At 47.2% G+C, this 21,834-nt stretch overlaps 1 long non-coding RNA gene across 4 annotated transcripts; it reads right to left on the bottom strand.

The window, feature by feature from the left end:
* Positions 1–3,873: 3,873 nt before the first annotated feature.
* LOC103348694 (uncharacterized) lies at positions 3,874–20,830 on the bottom strand. 4 transcript variants are annotated; one of them, XR_011387387.1, is made up of 9 exons: positions 20,563–20,765; positions 7,323–7,468; positions 6,214–6,364; positions 5,938–6,016; positions 4,998–5,098; positions 4,719–4,813; positions 4,408–4,528; positions 4,225–4,291; positions 3,874–4,091 (listed from the first exon to the last, which is right to left on the bottom strand). It is a non-coding gene; the product is annotated as an uncharacterized lncRNA (long non-coding RNA). The 4 variants fall into 4 exon arrangements; XR_011387385.1 differs by lacking the exon at positions 4,719–4,813; XR_011387384.1 differs by lacking the exons at positions 3,874–4,091; positions 4,719–4,813 and having other exon boundaries at positions 4,155–4,291.
* Between the last annotated feature and the right edge of the window lie 1,004 nt (positions 20,831–21,834).

The following is a 21,834-nucleotide window of genomic DNA, read 5'->3' as shown; positions in this document are numbered from 1 at the left end:
CTCAAATCAGGTTAATTAACATTTTCCTCTCCTCTTCGTTACTTTGTTTTGGGAGCTTTTGAGTTCTCCTATTTATTCATAAAATAGACAAGCAGGAGAAACTTATCTGTACTTAATTGTAGCACAATGAAACCCACTATCCCAAGACCCAAAAGTGTTTTAGAAATGAATCCCAGGATGTGTGTTGCATGTTTTAGTGAACTAAAGCAAAGGCATGGTTGTATAAGGAAATTATATTCTAATAAACCTTCTTTATAATTCCTTGAAACAGCCTAAAAAGTTTTTTTGCTTGGGAGAGTGCAAAGGTGTTAAATGAGGGAGAATACATTGACTAGAAAAAGAAATACTGAAGTCCTTTGTTGCAGAAGGGTTTTCTCACAGTGGGGTTGAGGAACTGAAAACTTGAAAAACTTCATACCCAGGGAGGGTGTTTGATACAGAAGTTAAGATGTGGTTTGGGATACCCATATCCCATGTGGGAGTACCTGGGTGCAAGCTCCAGTTCCACTCTAGTCCCAGCTTCCTGCCAATGAGCACCTTGAGAGGAAGCAAGTAATTATGTGAGTGGTGGGGGCCCTGCTACCCGTGTAGGAGACCCAGACTGAGTTTCTAGCTCCTAGCTTCAAACTGGCCCAGCCCAACTGTGGTGGGCACTTGGGGAGTGATCTAGGAGATGATGGGTTTTATCTCTGTCTCTCTGTTTCTCTGCCTTTCAAATAAACAAAAGGAAAAATTTTAAAATATTTTCAAAAATTTACTTGAAAGGCAGAGTTATGAAGAGGCAAGGAGAAACAGAGAGAAAGAGAGAGAGAGAGAGAGAGAGAAAGAGATCCTCCATCCACTGGTTCACTCTCCAAATGGCCTCAATGGCTAAGGCTGGGCCTGATCAAAGCCAGGAGCCAGAAGCTTCCTCTGAGTCTCCCACGTGGGTACAGGGATCCAAGGATTTGGGCCATCTTCTACTGCTTTCCCAGGACCATTAGCAAGGAGCTGGATGGGAAGTGGAGCAGCCAGGACTCAAACTGGTGCCTGTATGGGATGCTGGTGTAGCAAATGGTGGCTTAACTCACTATGCCACAGCACCAGCCCCACAAATTGTTTTGTTTGCTTTTAAGATTTATTTATTTATTTGAAATGCAGAGTTAGAGAAAGAGAAAAATCTTCCATCCTTTGGTTTACTCCCCAAATGGCCACAACAGATGGAGCTGGACTGATTCAAAGCCAGGGTCCAGGAGCCTCCTCCAAATCTCCCACACGAGTACAGGGACCCAAGCACTTGGGCCATCTTCTGCTTTCCTAGGTGCATTTGCAGGGAGCTGGATTGTAAGTAGAACACAGGACTAGAACCAGCACCCAAATGGGATTAACAGGTTAAAGCCCGGAGCTAGGAATTCCATCTGGGTCTCCCATGTGGGCAGCAGGTGCCCAAGTACTTAGGCCATCTTCCACTGACTTTCTAGGTACATTAGCAGGGAGCTGGATAGAAAACAGGGAACCAGCACTACAATATGGGATGCCAGTGTCATAAGCCACAGTTTAACCAGTGGTAACACAATACTGGCTCCCTTAAGCACTTTTGTTTTCTTATCATCCAAAGACACAGCATTGCAGGATAGCAAAATTTGGATTCTTGGTCTTGGGGCTAGGTTCTGATGTGATTTTAGTAAAATGCAAATTTGATTTTACATCCTCTACACTCCTCTCTTCTTCTTCTTCTTTTTTTTTTTTTTTCAGAGTGGACAGTGAGAGAGAGAGAGACAGAGACAGAGAGAAAGGTCCTTTGCCGTTGGTTCACCCTCCAATGGCCGCCGCGGCCGGCGTGCTGCAGCCAGCGCACCACGCTGATCCGAAAGCAGGAGCCAGGTGCTTATCCTGATCTCCCATGCGGGTGCAGGGCCCAAGCACTTGGGCCATCCTCCACTGCACTCCCTGGCCACAGCAGAGAGCTGGCCTGGAAGAGGGGCAACCGGGACAGAATCCGGCGCCCCAACTGGGACTAGAACCTGGTGTGCCAGCGCTGCAAGGTGGAGGATTAGCCTATTGAGCTGGGGCGCGGGCCTACACTCCTCTCTTAATCAAAACATGACAACAAAAGAAAATGTCTCTTCCATACTGACAAAATCCCCCTAGCAAAGAAAATTACAAGTGGTAGGGGAACACATTCCCCAAGAAGCACACTTTAAAGGACACGATTGGACTGCAGGAATTTGCCACCCGGCTGCCAGGTCGAGCAACAGACGGACTCTGGATGTCATTGTAAATGCCTTGGCCACTAATTGTGTCCTAGAACCTCCTTTGATGGTAAGTTGAATTTTTATAGCTTCTAGGATTTCTTTCTGCTCAGTGCCGCTGGAACTCTCCCTGAATTCTTTCCAGCCTTTTGCATGACGATGAGCGATGGTCAGTGATCCCTGGGAAGTGAGCATGTGGTGTGGCTATCTTGCTGTCACGGCAAGCTCTACATTCATTTTACCTCTTTAGAAATTAGTCAGAACCCCTTTTTGGGTGCTTCCATGCATATGAAATGTGTAGAATAGGTCAATCCATGGAGACAGAAAGTAGATGAGTGGTTGCCAGGGGCTGAGGAGTACAGAGGAAAATGAGTGATGGCTTCAGGATATAGGGTTTCTCTGGGGAACGCCGAAAATGTCCTGACATTGTTTAGTCATGATGGTTGCACAACGCTGCGGATACCCTGAAGCCACGGAAATGTAAATTTCATGTGGGTGAATTGTATGGAATGTGAACATTTCAATACAGCTGTTATTAAAAAAAACCAACCAACCAGCCAACCAGGCAATGCTCAGGTGACAGTGAAGGGGACGTGTACAGGGCTTTGTTCCAGGGACGGAGACGAGCTCCCTTGTCTTCCTGCAGGGGGGGCGTCTGGCCTCCAGTCCTGTCTGCTCTTGCTGCACACACCATTTCTATTTGGGTCCTTTTTACAGTCTTGTTATAGTTAGTGAGCAACTCTGAAGTCAGAAACCACGGCGAGGCCTTGGTTACAGCTTACCCTTGTTTTGGATCAACAATAAACATGACTAATGTCACCATGGCTGGGCTCAGCCACATACGTGGATCCAGGAAGTCTGGGGTGTGTGCTAGAGGCCGGGGTACTGGGTAGCCGGAAGGACAGTGGTTGGCCAAACTTGTCCTCCAGGACTAGGATGTCGGTGAAGCCCGGCGTGGAAATTTGATGTCAAAATAACCCTGAGGGGAAAGAGTGTTGGCTGGCTTGGCCTGGAGGTACCCACTGGGCATCCGTGAGAAAAGCACATTTTGAGCCTTATATTCTACTGATTAACTTTGAACCCAGCACCCCTCTTCCATCCTATCCCATATCCATGACCCCCAGGTCCCTGGAGTCAGGGCACGGGAGACGGGAGGGGTACAATGAAGGAACTGCACCCGAGACAGGGCAGGGCGACTTAGCGACTGTCACTTAGGAACAAGGGCCCTGGGGTGGTGAGCTCTGTGTCCGCTTGGCTGGGCCACAATACCCAGGTATGCTCAAACATTATTTTGGCCCCATCCAATTAGTTGAAGTCCTGTATGGTCTAAGAGGTTGATCTACTTCCTCCAGCACCTCAGGCCACCCTTATGGGGGACCTGAAAGGAGTTCCTGGTTCCTTACTTTGGCCTGGCCCAGTCCTAGCTATTGTGGCCATTTGGAGACTAAACCAGTGGATGGAAGATCAATCTCTCTCTCTTTCTCTCTCTCTCTCAGTTGCTCTCCCTTTCAAATAAATAAATAAATATTTAATAATATTTTAAAAGTCTCTTTTTATATATACAAGGGAGCTTCAAAGAGTTTATGGGGAATGTGTATTATGAAAAAAACTGCACATAGTTTTCAAATTTTTTGCACCAAAATAAACTTAGATTAAAAAAAAAGATTTATTTTTTGATTTGAAAGGCAGAGTTACAGAGAGAGAAGGAGAGACAGAGAAAGAGAAAGGTCTTCCATCCGCTGATTCACTCCCCAATTGGCTGCAACAGCCGGAGCTGCGCTGATCTGAAGCCAGGAACCAGGAGCTTCTTCCAGGTCTCCCACATGGGTGTAGGGGCCCAAGGACTTGGGCCATCTTCTACTGCTTTCCCAGGCCATAGCAGAGAGTTGGATTGGAAGTGGAGCAGCCAGGACTCGAACCAGTGCCCATATGATGCTGGCACTATAGGCAGCAACTTTACCTGCTATGCCACAGCCCTGGCCCCTACACTTACCTTTAACTTCCACTTTGATAAACTTTTTGAAGTGCTGTCATACATACATCTTGCTGGTTTTGTTTCTCTGAGAGAGAGAGAGAGGGAGAGAGGGAGAGGGAGAGAGGGAGAGAGAGAGTGATCCTTCAAATGCCCACAACTGTAGGATTGGGTCAAGGCCAAAACCAGGAGCTGGCAACTCACTCTAGGTCTCTCATGTAGATGGCAGTGCTGCAATTACTTGAGTCATCCTCATTGTCAGCATGATCCGCATTAGCAGGAAGCTGGACACAGGAGGTGAGGGCAGGTATCCAGCCCCGGCACTCTGATGTGGGACAAAGGAGTTAACCACTAGGCCAAATGCCCACCCCAACAGGTAATATTTCTTCCTCTTCATGAACGACTCTTAGAGCAGAACTGAGTGCAGCTTTGACCTCAGCAAAAGGAAACGAGAAGTCAGCATCAGTCCAGGAACAAAGCTTCCTGGGCTGGAGCTGAGGCCTTCGTGCGGTTACCTGCTATGCACAGCTGATGGCCGAGCTGTGGGGTAGATTCCACCATTCCTCCAACTACAAGAGAGTGGTTGGGAGACAGCACTTCTAGATTACGCCTATGGCAGGGGTGGCGTAAAGAAACAGAGTTGCTAACATGTGAGAGCAAGTCCTGCCTGCCCCACCTGAGGGTTGAAGTAGGAAATGCCTGGCTCTTGAGGCTTGCAAGGACCCATTTTCAATGTCTCCTCTTTGTGGACAAAGCTAATCCAGTACTGTTTGGACAGGGGTAGAAGCAGTCACCTTCATATTTAGCTTCTCAAACCTCCTCCAGACAGTGGGAGCCAGTCCTTGAAGCTTCCCTAACAACATAACAACTCTTGGCGGTCAACACGGCTCCTGTTCTGAAAGAAACAGACAGCACATACAGTCATGCTTAGCACCAGCTATCTTTGAAACACACAGAGACACGCATATTCTGAAACAAGAATCAGGCAGGTGTCAGAGGAAAAGACAAAGGGGCTTGCTCAGTTTTAGGAGAAAGGAATGGGAGCTCCTAGGGAGCAGAGTTGCACAACACATGGTCTAGAGGCATAAACAAGGAAGCAAGAGGCAAGGCGAAAGCCAAGGTCAACAGAACAGGAAGAGCCAGAAAGTCCCCGTCCATTGCTTCATCTTAGAAGACGATTCCTTCAACTTCCACGTCTCCACACAGCCTAACCAAAGCTAGGGTGATAAGGACTTTTGTCTCTGAGCCCTGTGCTGCCCTATTGCTCCATTGGCACAGGGCTTGATTTTTCTGGACTTAGAAGCATTTCTGAGCAATCATCCTGACAATTTACAGGCAGACTTATTTATTTGTTTTGCCTTTTTTTTTTTTTTGAATACTATATGCTTAGTGTAACAAACGAGAACCAGACTAGGTTTTTTAAGTATAAAAGGAGTTAATACAGGGAAACCATGCTGAGGAAACAGTTGGAGGTGCTGAAGGAACAGGGCTGTAGCCTGGATCTGACTACCTGAACAGGTGGAATTGACCTCTCTCCCTCCTAAGAGCTATGATCTCTGCCCGCATCAGCAGGGAGGGGATCAGGAGGCCATCACTGGAACAGTAGAACGCATAAATACACGGAAGTAGTGGCACCCCAGAAATGTAGAAGTTGGGGCTAGGAACCACCACCTGCTGCCACCAACATAAAGCTTGAACAAGCAAGTCAGAGAACTCTGGCGGCCTCTGCCTTACCTCCACCTTCTGAAACTCACACAGTGGATGAGGTATGGTCCACAGTCACAAAGGGGTCTGGGAAATGTAGTGCCAGCCTCTGCAACACAGGAAGGTGCCCCAGGAGGAGGCAGGAATGGATGTTCAGTGCCAATCAATTTCCAACACAAGTAGCAATTATAATTGAGGTGGCCTCCCTGCTGTGGCTCAGGGCTAATCTTATTCTGGGTCTGTTCAGGCCCATCCAAGATCAAGTGCAAGGCTTACTCTCTGTCCCCTATCTCTCACACTCCTCACCTTCCTTCTCAAGGGCTAAGGAGCATTCCACGATGGTGCAAGGATGAGCTTTGCCTCATACAATAGGGAGGATGGAGACCCAACATATTCTTCTGCTTGTTACATGAGAGAAATTCCTCATTGATGTCCAGTGTAAGTCCTCATCAGACACCTGTCAGGGAGCAAGTGACATAACCCGTTGGCACAGGCAAAGAGTAGGGCTTACTCAGATGTTGGCTAGCGCTCAGATCTAGCCCTCTCCTCCTGTTCCCACCGCCACTCCGTCTTCGTTACTTCCCTCTGTCTTTCCTCACCCCTCAGCATGGAGAATATTTTTCTACACTGGGTAAGGGGCTTTGCTTTTATGCCTGATGTCTTCTCTTTAATCTTTTGCCTCACAGTCCTCTCCAGGCCACTAAGGACCTAGACCAGTTGCTTTTGAACTTCAGCCAGCTCCCGATTCGCCTGTTAAAACACAGACTGCCTGCTCCCACTGCCAGAGTTGCTGATTCAGCAGGACTTTGCTTTTCTAATAAGGACCCTGGTGATGCTGATGCTGCTGTCAGGGGACCAAGCTTTGAGAACCAGTGGTCAAAGGCTTTTGAAGCTACAAAACTATACTTTTTGCTCTTAAATCCCATCCCTTGAGTATGAACAAAGAATGGCTTATCTGTTCAAATGGGAAAATGAGTTCAGGGAATAAAGAAATCTAGAAAAAAGAGAGGAAACTTTAAAAAGCATTACCCTACCACTCAATAATAATAATGTAACACCTTTGCTCTTGATGTTTGGCAAAGCAAAGGTTAAGCATTTGAAGAATCTTGTTACTGGATGATTCTCATAATTTCTCTTTTTCCCCTTGAGTCTTCTGTCTTCACCAACCCCCAGCCTAGCTTGCTCTCTCTCTTGCTGGCTGTTAGTTATTTGGGTGTATCTGGTCTCCCGCGTGAAAGGGCTTCAGCGCCTGTGCTGAGCCATGTACTTACAATACCTGGTTGAATCCTCCCGACAGTCCCGCAGGATGATACTTCTGAGGTCGTTCCACAGGTGAGGCTCAGAGAGGTCGCCGTGCCAGGAGCCGGCTGATCCGGGAGTTGAGCTCACCTGCCCGCCCCCACCCACTCACCTACCTGTTGTAACTTGTAGTCCGCACTACTGCTAAACCTGAGGTCAGCTGGTCTCGGCTGTGGGTATCATGATGTAACTCCCAGTTCCATGCTCTTCCCACACCGTCATGACCTTCTGTCATTCTGCATCCAGGCCATGGGGCAGAGACCTTACAACAGAGACCATCAATAACCAGGGCTATACTAAAGCGACTCCTGCTGTCAGGTGACAGTCTCCAAAGCTTCCCAGGTCACAGCGCCCCCAGGAGGGAACTGCAGGGTTTTTTGTTCCCCTTGGAAGATGCTTTCCTGTGTGTGTGTGTGTGTGTGTGTGTGTGTGTGTTCATGCCTGGGATACACTTTTTGAACATGAACTTCCTGGGAACTTATGGTTTCACAAAAAATCCTGCTAAATTCCCAGTAAACCTCAAATTGTGTAGGGTGTGGGGTGTAGGGAAGATGCGTGTTATTCTTGGCAGAAATCGTTCTAGTTTGGCAGTAAATGTCTGAAAGCATAATAATAAAAGTACTTTTTCACATCCTGTTTTTTTCTCTCCTTTTGTTGATTTTCGAGCATTTCTTCCCAAGCAAGGAGTTATGCAATGAGATTTGAAAATTACCAAACTTAACCTTGTTGTTAGTTTTATTTGGTTCCCGTTCTATGTTTCCACACACTTTATCTGCTCTAAATATTAAGAATTGATCCTAGAGTGGCCCGGGAACCACATAAGGCTGGATAGCAATTTCCTACAGCAAGGTGACAGGCTCTGAAAAACTCACTGCAGGCCATAAAATCTCCTCTCAGTGGCTTTGAACCTAGGACCGTCTGAGCCTGTGGTGACTGGTTCTTCTGGACAGAAGGTTTCAGAAGCCTGTGTCTTTCTGAGCATCTTCAAAAACTTTCATTCCCCATGAAAACCAATCTGCAGCAGGAGTCCAGGGTGATAGGTCCCAGAAACAACTTCAGTCAGACACTGGTTCTGCCTCTTCCTATCTGCATTACCTAGGGCAAATTAACCTCTCTAGGGCTCAGTTTCCTTATCTGTAAAATGGGAATGATAAAGCACCCACTACCTAGAGCTGTTGTGTGGCTCAAACTATACCTAATATACCTGTACCTAGCACACAGAGTGCTGACCTGGAGCAGTCTCTGGCATTGCAGTAAATCTCTGGTTGGAGTGGCTATTCTTGGGGCAGATGTTTGGCCCAGAGGTTAAGTCATCATGTAAGACGTCTGCATCCCATACCAGAGTCCCTGAGCTCGAGTCCTGGCTCTGTTTCTGATCCAGTGTACTGCTAATGTGATGGCTCAAGTACTTGGGTCCCTGACACCTACCTGGGAGACTAGGATTGAGTTTCAGGCTCCTGGCTTTGGCCTGGCCCAGCCCTGGCTGTTGTGAGTATTTAGGGAGTTGAACCAGCAGATGTGAGACCTGTCTCTGCCTTTCAAGTGAGTAAAATAAAAATTATATGAACTTAAGTACATCATCATCAACTACCACTTAAAGACAGTGCCTAAGACAGACAGACCTCTTAATTACCATTAATTATCGTCATCATCATCAACATTGCAGCAGCACCTGCTGAGGGAAGGGGGCGGATCTGGGATCTGCTGAGTGGATCAGAGCAAGGGGAGCCTACGCTGGTGGCCAGACTGGCTCTGTGAAAGGTAACCAGGTGGGCTAAGGAGACAGCAAGCTAGGATCTGATTCTGGCCACGTTATCAGCGTTGTCAGGGAGCAAGGTAGGCAGTAGGAGGGACAGCAGGAAGGTCTAGGCGTAGATGGCTCACTAAAGTCTCCAAGAGACCATGGCTCTTGAGCAACTGACATATTCCCAGCACGGCCCCAGCTGCTGTAGGCTGTGGAAACGAGGACAGGAAGGCAAATCACTGGCAAAGAGTAAGATAGGACAACCGAACCCCAGCCGGAGGTCAAGGCCCCAGTCCTACAGAGGGAAACTGAGGCAGTCTAGTGAGCCAGGTCTCTGCAGGGTGGAATGTCAAACAGAGAAAGGAAGGGGAGGAAAAGCCATGATGAGGAAGACCTGGAAGGTTCTCAGAGCTCTGCCGGGACCCACAGCTCTGCCTGATGGGGTGGAGCCTCCGGAAATCCTTGCCAGCACAGTCATGGCCACCAGTGACTGCTGCACACAGGATACAAGGGGTCCTGTGCCAGAGCACAGCAGCTACCAACACGATCATCTGGCGTCCAAGGAGGCGAGAGCGGTCACGACTCAGCCACCTGGGCCGACAGCAGGATACCGAACGTTCCGCAAGTCAACAGAGCCTGCGCTCGGAAGAAAAAGACTTCTCTTATCTGCCTAGGGTACACTGTAGTTAGTTCTTGGAAAAGAGAGCGCCGGTGTTTACCCCAGCTGTCTCCTCCGTTTTTATAACAACGGCTGTAGCAAGAAAGAGATGGAAAGGTTGGAGGCGAAGAGCAAATAAAATTACTTGGCCAGCAGATTTGGTGGAAATTCCCCAAACAGTTGACCAACTATGAAATGCTTTTGAGCTCCAGTTTGGATTTTTCTTGTTGTTGCTTCTTTTAATTTAGAAGCAACTCTGAATATTTGAACCCTGGAATAAATTGTGTTACCAGAAGTCTGGAAGTTTGTGTTTGAAATTTCCTGGCAATTTCTGGGAGACATGGCAGTTTTTCCAAATTTCACAGACTTTTTTTTTTTTAATTTGCTTGTAGGATTTTGATTTACTTTAACATTTCGGTTGGTTATAGTTCAAAGTGTCTATTGCTGTCCTGTAAATTGCTACATGATTTTGGCCTCGGCTTTGTTTAATCTTGTGGAACTTTTATGTTTGTTGCCTGGGAGCCAAGTTTCTATACAAGGCCCGCCCAGCTTCAATTGTTTGCCCTAAGATTTCATCTGCACTCCGACTTTGAAACGAGTTTCCTGAAAGAATGAGCTCTTGCTCCTTGATACTGAAATGACCACCAGCAGCAGTGTTGATTTCTTTTTATTTTTCTGACAGGATATGCTAAAAGTGGGGGACACCAGCTTAGAACTTCATAGCTTGAAATCCAGTGCACATTAGAGACTAGTGTGTTTTTAAATGTAAATGTTTATTTTTTTAATTTTCATCTACTTAAAAGGCAGAGAGAGTGAGAGAGATTGTCTTTTTTCTTTAGTTTTATTTATTTATTTGAAAGGCAGAGTTGAAGAGAGTGAGATAGAGAAAGAGAAATAGAGAGAGAACCTTCCATCCGCTGGTTCACTCTCCCAAATGACTGCAATGGTCCAGACTGGACCAGGCCGAAGTCTGGAACCAAGAGCTTCATCTGAGTCTCCCACATGGATGGCAGGGGCTCAAGCACTTCGGGCCATCTTCTGCTGCTTTCCCAGGCACATTAGCAGGGAGCTGGATTGGAAGTGGAACACCTGGGACTCAAACCAGCACTCAAATGAGATGCTGGCATCGCAAGCAGCAGCTTAACCCACTAAGCCACAAGAATGCCAGCCCCAAGGAAGAGATTTTCTATCCACTGATTTACTCCCCAAATGCCCACAGCTGCCAGGGTTGAACTAGGCTCTAGGAATTCATCTTGGTTTCCCACATGGGTGGCAGGGGCCTAAGCTCTTGTGTCATCTCCTGCTGGAAGTTGGACGGGAAACAGATGCTGGGACTTGAACCAGGCACTCTGATATGGAATACGGTTGTCCCAAACTGTGGCTTAACCCACAATCATTATATAATAATTTCAAAATAGCTTAATAATTATCTTTTTCTTTTAAAAAACTTATGCATTTTCATTATTTATTTGAAAAGCAAAGAGAGAAACAGAGACAGAGATCTTCTATCTACTGGTTTGCTCCCCAAATGCCTGCAACAGCCAGAGCCGAACCAGGCAAAAGCCAGGGACCTGGAGCTCAATCCAGGATTCCTACTTGGGTGGTAGGAACCCAACTACTTGACCCATCACCACTGCCTTTCGGGACACACGTTAATAGTGAGCTGGATGAGAAGTGGAGGAGTCAGAACTTGAGCCTGGCACTCTGATATGGGATGAGGACATCTCAAGTGGTATCTTAACTGCTGAACTAGATGCCTGCCCCGATTCGTTATACTTCCTGTAGCGTAACTATATCTGAATTATCTTCCAACTCCCTCCTGGCACAAAAATTTCAACTCAGGGACAAGATTTCCGAAGATAGTTTAGCAACAAATGGATAAAGATTATTCCTCTGTGGACTTCATCAAAGCCTGTTTTTAAAACATTGTGCTATTAAGCTGTTAATTTTGGAGGGGTGATCACTATGTAGGCCTAAAGTTTTATATAAGCAAGTAGTATTTATATTTTCCTTAATAAGTACATAGATTTAATTTCATTGCCTGTTAGTGAAATACGGAATGGACTTGGTAGTTATTTTGGCTTCAGGTTGGCTTCCTGTCTTCCTTTATTAGATTTAGCTGGCCTTGAACAAGCTCGAAAAGAGTCCATGATAGTTCCAATTTATTGGTTTCACATTCTCTGACTCAGAAGCTTTTACAAGGTCTATTCTATAGGCAAATAATGTCCATAAAAATATAACTACTTAAAGCCTGGTTAAACCTTTGGTCTCAACATTTTTCTTGGTGCTGCATTTAAGCTTGTTCATTATAAAGAGATTCCCTCTTAGCTCTATTAGAACTTATTTTAGTTAAGAAGAAAATATTGGGCGACTTACTCTTAGTCACTGAGTTCTACTGAGGATCATTAAAAAGTTAATGAAGGGGTGGTTGTTTAGTCAAGCAGTTGAGACTCTGGTTAATGTGACCTTGTCCATATCAGACTGTGCTTGGGTTCAACACTTGGCTCTGGCTCCTGACTCCAACTTCTTGCTAATGCAGACCTTGGGAGGCAGCAGTGATGGCTCAGGTAATTGGGTACCTGACACCCACATAGAGGACCTGGATTGTGTTCCCCATTGTGGCATTTGGAGAGTGAACCAGAAAACGACAGCACTCTCTAATTAAAAAAAAAAAAAAGTGAATGAGAGATATGTTTTTAAAAATTGAAGAGTCAATGTAGATTGCTTGCCTTGAGTCATCATAAAAACATGTTTAAAATAGCATGTCCAGACCAGTGTGAGAGTGCGTCACAAAGCATAGCTTATTCTTCATCTAATTATGTGCTCCCGATAGATTTCTAAAATAGTTCTACAGGCCTTGTAAAGGAGAAGAGAATCCTAAACCGTGTGTGCAATTCTCTATGCATACAGCAGCCAGGAGGTAATGTTTTAGGTACCATAAATCTGAGAAGCTTCTAAAAGGTAGAGTCATAGTAGAAATGAGAAAAGGAAAGGAAGAGAAGAAAAGTGAACTGGAAAAATCTGGTATTATTTCTTCCTGTTCTGTGTTGATAAAATGGTAAAAAGAGAAAAGAGGTTTTTGTTACACACAACTAAAAAGGACTAATTAAAGTGTAGGGAAAGTGTTCCTGGGCATAGTTAAGTGCCAGGCAAGGGAATATTATGTCACCAGAAATTACTATGGCAAGTTTCAATAACCAACTACAGAACAATAAAGCCTTGTTAATCCCATACTGGTTTATTCCAATAGTGTGTAATTCAAAGCAATTGCTGCTCCCTAGGCAGGAATTTACAATTGCCACATTTGAAGGGAGACTAATGTGTCATTCCAAGGGGAACTCAGGTCTGGAAAGGGCCTCATGGCTGGAGAACCTTATGTGTCCCAAAACAGCCCGGAGGCAGCCAAGTGCAACAAAGCGACGGAGAACCACCCAGTGAAGTCAGTCTACTTCGAAACCGTCTGTCCTTCCCATGCTCGACGACGTGTCCCCAAAGCCGGGGGCTGCTGGCGGTGGGGCTGAGCAGAGAAACTCAAGACCTGGGTAAGTTAGCACTTCACAATGGAGCCCCTGCTCTGCTGGCAAGACGGCCCAGGTTCATTCAGAAGCACTGCATCAGTCATGTATGGGCTGTGTGTGTCTTTAATTGGTGATGATGGTGAGCGCACAGTATCCTCCCTGGGCACAGAAACATTGGACAAGAATCAAACATGAGTCAACTGCAAGCAGAGACTTGAATCATAATATAGTCGGAAAAATTTTGGTCAACAATCCTTCCGAGAACAATCCTTCAGTTTTCTGTTGTTATTTTGGTGGGATTAAATGTGAAAAGCTTAGAAGTCCACAGCTTTTTATTGTTTTTAATTTTTATTGATGTAAGAGGCAGAGAAGAAGACACATACACACACACAGAGAACCTACTCGCTGGTTCACTCCTCAAATGTCTGCACTGCTGAGAGCTGGGCTGAGCCCAAAACCAGGAGCTGGGAACTCAATCCAGGTTTCCTCTGAGGGTGGCAGGAACCCAAAAACTTAGAGACAACAGTGTGTCAACAAGGGTCTGCTGGAGTCAGGAGGTAGAGCCAGGAATTGAACTCAGGTGCTCTGAGAGACACAGCTTCTTTTTTTTTTTTTTTTTTTGACAGGCAGAGTGGACAGTGAGAGAGAGACAGAGAGAGAAAGGTCTTCCTTTGCCGCTGGTTCACCCTCCAATGGCCGCCGCTGCAGCCGGCGCACCGCGCTGATCCTGGCAGGAGCCAGGAGCCAGGTGCTTTTCCTGGTCTCCCATGGGGTGCAGGGCCCAAGCACCTGGGCCATCCTCCACTGCACTCCCTGGCCATAGCAGAGAGCTGGCCTGGAAGAGGGGCAACCGGGACAGAATCCGGCGCCCCAACCGGGACTAGAACCCGGTGTGCCGGCGCCGCAAGGTGGAGGATTAGCCTATTGAGCCACGGCGCCGGCTGAGACACAGCTTCTTAATCACTAGGCTAAACACCTGTACCCTCTATGATGTCTAAAAACAGCTTTGATCCCCATGAGTGAGTGAAGGGTGCTTCCAGGGACAGAGTTGTGTCAGTCTCTCAACAACACATTGTGAGGCTATGCTGAGCTATTAGCTATTGTGCACAAGCTAATTATGTAAAACAGTAAGATTTAAAAGAGGAAAACCCTCAGAGGGCAAAATCATTATGCAGAACTACCACTGGAGGTGCAGCAAGTTAAGCCACAGCCTATGACAGCTGGCATCCCTTACGAGGGCTGATTCATGTCCTGGCTGCTCCACTTCCAAGCCAGCTCCCTGCTAATGTGCCTGGGAAAGCAATGGAAGATGGCTCAAGTACTTGGGCTCCTGCCACCCACGTGGGAGATCCAAATGGGGTTCCTAGCTTCAGCCCGACCCAGCCCTGGCCATTGTGAACAGTTAGGGAATGAACCAGCACATGGAAGGTCTCTCTGTTTTTCCCTCTCTCTCTATAACTCTGCTTTTCAAATAAATAAATAAATCTTTAAAAGAAAAAAAAAAAAGAACGTATCATTAAATTGGGTAGGCTCTTTTTGATCAGAGGGCTTGTCTGTTAAATGCTCAATAAATAGACAAGAAAGGACCTTGGATAGGTTGCCAACAGATTCAGACAAATGATCAGTGTAGGATTCTGAGTTGCCGTGACACGTTGTAGCATGGGTACAGAGTTAAAGGGCTGCTCTGGAGGAGCATTTCTTTTTTTTCCTTTTTTTTTCTTTTTAAAGATTTATTTATTTAAAAGAGCTACAGAGAGAAGTAGAGACAGAGAGAGAGGTCTCCCATCCGCTGGCTCACTCCCCAGATGGCCACAACGGCCGGAGCTCTTCCGGGTCTCCCACCTGGGTGCAGAAGATGGCACCTGGGCCATCTTCTACTGCTTTCCCAGGCCATAGCAGAGAGCTGGATCGGAAGAGGAGCAGCTGGGACCAGAACCGGCACCCACATGGGATCCTGGCGCTACAGGCCAGGGCTTTAACCTGCTGCGCCACAGCACCAGCCCCAGGAGCATCTTGCTCACCAAATTATCTTTCTGCTTTCCCATCTGTCCCCAGTCGCTCTGCAGTTTCTTCTGTCCTACCACTGAGACAGAAGTGACAAGTGTGCCTTCCAGCTGATGCACAGAAGGGCAGGTATGCATTCTCCATGTAGTTTCTTGTTCTACTGCTGGGGAGGAGGCCTGAGGCTCCAGGGATACAGCTCCAAATGCCACAGTCTCTATCCACCAGGGTTCTGTTAGTAAAATGTTTTTGGCACCAATGAAAGGAAAGGCCACCACAAAACACACCAAACATGGGAATAAGCAGAAAGGTTTATTGTCGGATGAGGGAAAACCTGACAGACTGCCTCCCCAGGCAGAACAGCAGCCTGTACTGGGAGAACAGGTCTTACATAGCTTTGCAGGGGTAAGGAAGTGGGAGCAGCAAATCCCATTAGGGTGGGGGTGGAGCTGATGCTTGTCATTAGGCCATTTGGTCACCTGATTTCTAGCGAGCCAGACTGGGCTTAGGAAGATGGTACCATTTTACTAACATTCCCCCTTTTTGTTTTCTATAAAGCAGGTGTTATATAGGATTACAATAGCCCTAAAAGTCCAGGACAGGTGGAGGGATGATTATCTATCATCTAGAGCTGCTTCCTGCTGACATGGGGTGACGAGTTACTCTCCGCTGGCATGGGGCGATGTGATATCTTGGGTGGGAAGCCGAGTGTATCCCTATAGTAGCATTTGATTGACTGTCTGGTTGGTAAAGGCTTTGGTTCGTTCCATTATCACCTCCTGTAAACACTGCTAGTGAGGTGACTGGGCTTTGGAGACTTCGGATGGCATCAGCTGGCGTCTCAAAGGATCTAGTGACCTCCTCTTGTAACTGTTGGAGTTGTTTTGGGAGTCGGTTGGTCAAGATAACGTTGTGTCCCAAAGCTGTCCCTGAGATCACTACAGAGAGGGAGGCTGTGAAGCTGATTCCAACCAAGACTGAGAGAAAGGCCACTCGTCTTGCAGGTAGAGGAGTTTGTGTGTAGAAAAATTCTGAACAATCACCACCTGACTTACAGTAAGCAAGGCTGGGCTTAGAATGACGCTTCTTGTACAAAATGGCAACAGGCCAGAGCCTTAAGATGGCGTCACAGATGAGACCGCACCATTTTACTAACATTCCTCCCTTTTGTTTTTTACAAAGCAAGTGTTGTATCGGATGACATTCTTGAGTGGAATTCCCTTGTCTCCACTTTCCCGTGTGGAGTGTGACAACCTGTGTCTGTCACATCACAGAAGCAAGACATATACTTCTGTGTCCACCTGAAATTCTGGGGTGAATGTGTCAGTGTTGCATGGTCTAGGTCAATACAGCAGGCTTTCTAGATCTTTCTGTGAAAAAGGAAACACCATCTGGAGAAAGGATGAGCCGTCTGAGTTTCAAAGTCTTTGAAGGAGGTTACTCCCTGGGTTGTCCCTGTCCCTTCGGGGAGTGGTAGAGGAGGAAGTGGGGTCAGATGGGGGTTGCTATGTGACAGCCTCCTCCTGGTGGTTTTTCTTCTCATTCCCCAGCCTCCTCTTGGGATTTCAGGCTTGCTAAACACACGGTACACATCAGTGAAATTATTCATTGTGGTTTTCATTTGAATGAGCTAGTTTCCGCTCCTAAGAAAGGTCTTAACAAAACAGGAAGTTTTTCTTGGATCTAGAAATGGAACTCTGCCTTCTGACATTAGTTTTTACCAACTTCTGCAAATCTCAATTTTCCTACTTCCCTGTCAGAGGGTGGGGCAGATATGAGGCTACATAAAACTAGAACATGCTGATTAGTAGGGTAGGAGAGCTGGGGCTGGCTGGGCCTGGGGGTTGGGTGGATGGTGAGATGGCAACTAGACCCGGCCAGAACAACTCATCCCATTTGATCACTTTATCTCCCACCCCCTTACCCAGCCCCTTTGGCCTTGGGGAACACAGGTATAAAAGGCTAAGAAACATTGGCTACTCCTTGGTAGCACCCCACTTACGAATCCCAGATCTTTCTCAGAACATTTAAAACACGTTTACTTATTTGAAAGGCAGAATAACAGAGCAAGAGAGAGAGGTCTTCCACTCACTAGTTTACTTCTCAAATGCCTGTAACAGCCAGGACTGGGCCAGGCTGAAGTTAGGAGTCCAGAATTCCATCTTAAAATCCCTTGTGGGTTTCCAGGACTCAATTACTTGGGTCATCATTTGCTGTTTTCCCAGGATCCATTAGCAAGAAGCTGGATAGGAAGCACAGTAGCCAAGACTTGAACCAGTGCTCTGAGATGAGATGCAGGGGGTGAGGCACCCCAGGGCCCACCCCTTTCACGGATCATTCTGATGTGCCTCACCCATTAGATTCTACTCCCTGGAGGCAGAGATCATGTCTGCCTGGTTCTCAACACTGGCCACATAGTGGGCACCCAGGGGTGCTTCAAAGAATGTAGGAGGAAATAATCGATTATCACAACAATCTTAAAATGGGGGTAGGAATTGGGAAAAACCCAGTGTAATGAATTTCCATTTTCCAGATGGAGAAATGGAAACAGGAAGAATTTAAGTTACTTGCTCAGGGCCCGAGATAAGTCAGTCAAGAGGTGGAACTAAAATCCAAGCCTCCCAATTTCTATTTCCTTTGAACTGTATGATAGGTTAAATCTTCTTCTCACCCCACTCCACACACACAATAGTGCAAGCCATTTATCATCAGCATTATATGTCAGTCACCACAGGACAGTCTATCTATTATGCCTATCAGTTAATGATATCAAAATCTTAACATCACTATCACTGGATGAAGGGGTCTCACAATGTTGATTCTAATTCTTAAGTTCTTTTTTTTTTTTCTCTAAGATTTATTATTCATTTGAAAGGCAGAGGTATAGAGAGGTAGAGGCAGAGAAAGAGTTCTTCTATCTGCTGGTTCACTCTCCAGATGGTTGCAACGGCTGGAGCTGGGCCGATCTGAAGCCAGAAGCCAGGAGCTTCTTCCAGGTCTCCCACGTGGGTGCAGGGGCCCAAGGACTTGGGCCATCTTCCACTGCTTTTCCAGGCCATAGGTAAGAGCTGGATCAGAAGTGGAGCAGCCAGGACTTGAACTGGCACCCATATGGGATGCCAGCACTGCAGGCAGCAGCTTTACCAACTATGCCACAGTACCGGCACCCTTAAATTCTTACAGACTTGTAGTTTCTATTTTTTTCCACAAGGAAAAAAATTGTTATTTATGCTTATCCAAAAATAATAGAGGAGGGAGTGGGTATTTGGCCCGAGGCGCTGGTTGAGATGCCCAGGTCTCATGTTGGAGGGCCTGGGTTCGTTGTCCAGCTCTGACTCGTGACTCCAGCTTCCTGCTGGTGCAGACGGTGGGGATGGCTCACGTCACTGGCTTCCTGTCACCTGTATGGAAGACTTGGATTGGGTTCCCAGCTTTTGGATTCAGCTCCAGCCTCACCCCAGCTGTTCTGGGCATTTAAGGAGTGGAACAGTAGATAGGAGTTCTTTCTCCCTCTCTCTCAAATAAATAAATTAATTAATTAAATGGGGGGGAGGATGGCCATTTTTCTTAAGGAACTCAACAGGCTTCTAGTCTGGCATCCTGAATTGTTAACCAGGTATGCTTGGAGCAGCAGAAACTGCTAATTATCCCTGGATCCACACTTTTCTAGCTGGAAACTCAGTTACCAGCTTCCCAGCCTCCCTTGCGGCTAGATGGATGTGGCCATAGACAGAAGAGGAAGTGATGTGTGTTCCCAGCTGCACTGGTGCCTTTCCAGGGGAGTCTGTCTTCACCTTCCCCTCTGCTTGAATGTAGATGCGAGGGTGGGAGCTGAGCAGCCCTCCGGGACTGAAGGTGGCAACAGGAGAGAGGAAACTGGACTGCTCACGTGGCTCAACTGGTACTTTCTTGATACAGTTGTGAAACTTGTGTTCTAACAGCAGATCAAAACATTGAGCCAAACAGTGTTCCTGAAAGAGAAATGTGTTCTTTGGGGTGGGGGGTGGGGGTGAATGCACAACGGATAGTCATGTTTTCTTTCGTTTATGGACACAAGGGCCCAAACCTAACTCAGTGATCAAGCGCGACTCCTTAATTCAGAACATGTTATATAATAGGGATGGTAAAGAAACCGCAGAACTTCCTCTGGTATTTTCAACAGAAGTTTGTGTGCTTGCGCACTTGGTTTCCAGCTCTTTCTGCCTGATTCAAACCACCCCCTCCTCCTCCAGACCTAATTCAGAATGTGTGCATGTGCTGCAAAGGGTTCTGTGTAGGAGGGCTGCCCAACGGAGCCTTGCTGCCATCTGGCCCCTCGGGCAATGTGGAGAGCTCAGGGCCATGACTGCCCCTTACTGCAATTTCCATCCAATGACAGGATCGCAGCTGTTCCCGTGGACACACATAGGATAAATTAAGGTGACTAAGGGTGAACCACGGAGCAGCACGGTTTTGCTTTTAAAGAAGCTCAAAACAACAGACGTGCATAACCTCACAGCCGCCTCGAGGCAGTCAGGAAATGTTGGGCACAGCTTAGCTCTGGGCCTCTACCTCAGGATCTCTCAACAGGTGTTGGGCTAGGGTCCACCTTCCATCTGAAGGCTCTGCTGGGGGTGGATTCGCTTCTATGTGCATTCCTGTGGCTCTTGGAAGGTCTCTGGTTCTCCAGGAAGCAGCACCTTCTTAATAGGAATGTCAAACTTTCTGGATGGCTCCCAGGAACACAAAGTATGCTTCCTTTCTGAGCGGACGTGGCTCAGCTGGCGAGAGATTTCAGCCAATGATTCTGGTTTTGGAACTCCCTGCGTCTGGTGAAGCCCCCTTTATAACCTACAGCCAGAAGGCCCCAATTTAGAGAAGGGCTGGTCTGAAGGCCCCCTAATCCTAGTACTCAGTAACTCTAGTGTGTTCATGAACTTGGCAACCCACCCACACAGGCCCCTTGAAGACGACTATAAGCCCTGACTGGCTATACTGAATGGTTTTGTTGGAACTCCCTCAACCTCTGATACTCACGGTCAAGGTTCCTGACATGACTTCATCTCCTCCTTTTCAGCTGAGGAATCAGAGAACTTAACATAGCAGCAGCAGCAGCAGGATTTAAATCTTACTCTGTGTGAAGCCAAAGCCCATTTTGTTTCCAGGCCTCAGCAAGCAGCGTTGCTCCAGAGGCTGGAAAGTCTTTGGACCGCATTCCAGGCCCCATCAGCATCTTCAATGAGGAGCTTTGTTATTTGCTCTACACAGTTGTGCATTTCCAGAACTGCGGGCACACCCATTTTCAAATGGTAATTACCAGGAGGCTTCCTAGCGCCAAAGGCACATAAACAGGGAGTCGAAGTCCCAGTGGAACTCTGATTCTGGGTTCCCTCCGCTCCAGCACAGATCACTGACAGCTGACCAGATTGGGGCTGTCTTCCAAGGTATTTACTCACCCGTCACACCTGACCCTTCTTCCGTCACTTTGTGAAACTTCTCAGTTCCGAAGACAACACCGGCTGATGTGCCTGCTTCGAAAACCTGCAACCTCTTCTGTAGAGCAGGCACGAGACCACAGGACTTCTCCCGGCCCTTGTTTTGCTGAGGCTGTTTGTGGACATAAACCCTCAGTGCTTGTTCTAAAAGTTCCAGAAATGCTGGCTTCTGAAGAGTCTGGCCCGACCAGAAGAGCAGATCTCAAAAAAAAAAAAAAAAAAAAAAAAAAAGGAACCAAAATCCCCAGAGGTTCATTTGTTTTTAAGTTGCGACCTCCCCACCCCCTTGCCAGTGGCTCTGGTTTTGATTTGATTTATAATCTTCACCGGCACAAGTCTTAGACAGGAGCCCTCAGAGAGGTTCAGGTATAGAGCAGGAGGAAGCTTTTAAGGAGAGGGAGTGGGGGGTGGGGGAAAGGAGGGAGAGAGAGTTGGAGAGAGGCAAAGCAATTAGGCGAGACCACATGGCTGGCTAAGTGAATGAGCCCGGCTGATTGAAGGGCTGTTGAATGTGGTTTCACCCTGAGACAGTCCTTTGGTTCTGCCACACAGCTTCCAGCTGAGAGCTCATTGCCCAGTGCGCTGGAACCAGGATGGCCAGCGTGTGAACCCTCCTCCCCCTTTGTCAAGGTTTCTTTTATATGCTTGCACAGCCAGATCGCAGTGTTCCCAGCTGTAAGGCTTGGGATTTGCAGTTTATCCCCTGCGGGGTAAATAATAGCAGCTGCAGTCTCTGCCAGCAAAGAACTTGCTTCCCCGGCTTGGAGGCTCAGGCGGTGATGACAAATGCAAAAGGTTTTCTCAGAGAGAAAAGGAGGGACCCCATGGGCCACCCTTGGACACCTGTGAAGTGAGCCACCACAGCTCTAATTATTATCATTCTGCCAGGGCCGGACGGGAGGGCTTTCTTGAACAAGAGGAAGCCTCGGAACTGGAGGCTCTGGGCATGAAGCAAGCGCCTCACATGCATTTCTGCAGACTGGGTGACTCAGAACTCTCCCTCAGCAAGGTTTCTGATGAGGTGTTGAGGCCACAGGCCCTAGGGGGTAGATTCAGGTTGGCAGTCTGGCTCTGCCACTTATTTTTCGTATGGCCAAGCACAATTTTCTCCCCCAGAAAATGGGGCACTCTACCTTACTGGATATGGTTGTAAAAGGTGGAACTGAGGTATATAACACTTAGAATAGTGTCCAAATGCTAACAGAGGTCCAACACATGGTTAACTGGTAGCTG

Source organism: Oryctolagus cuniculus, chromosome 3, assembly GCF_964237555.1.
Source record: "Oryctolagus cuniculus chromosome 3, mOryCun1.1, whole genome shotgun sequence".
Classification (NCBI taxonomy): Eukaryota; Metazoa; Chordata; class Mammalia; order Lagomorpha; family Leporidae; genus Oryctolagus; species Oryctolagus cuniculus.
The sequence above is the reverse complement of the archived record's forward strand: the minus strand, read 5'-3'. Positions and strand labels throughout refer to the sequence as shown.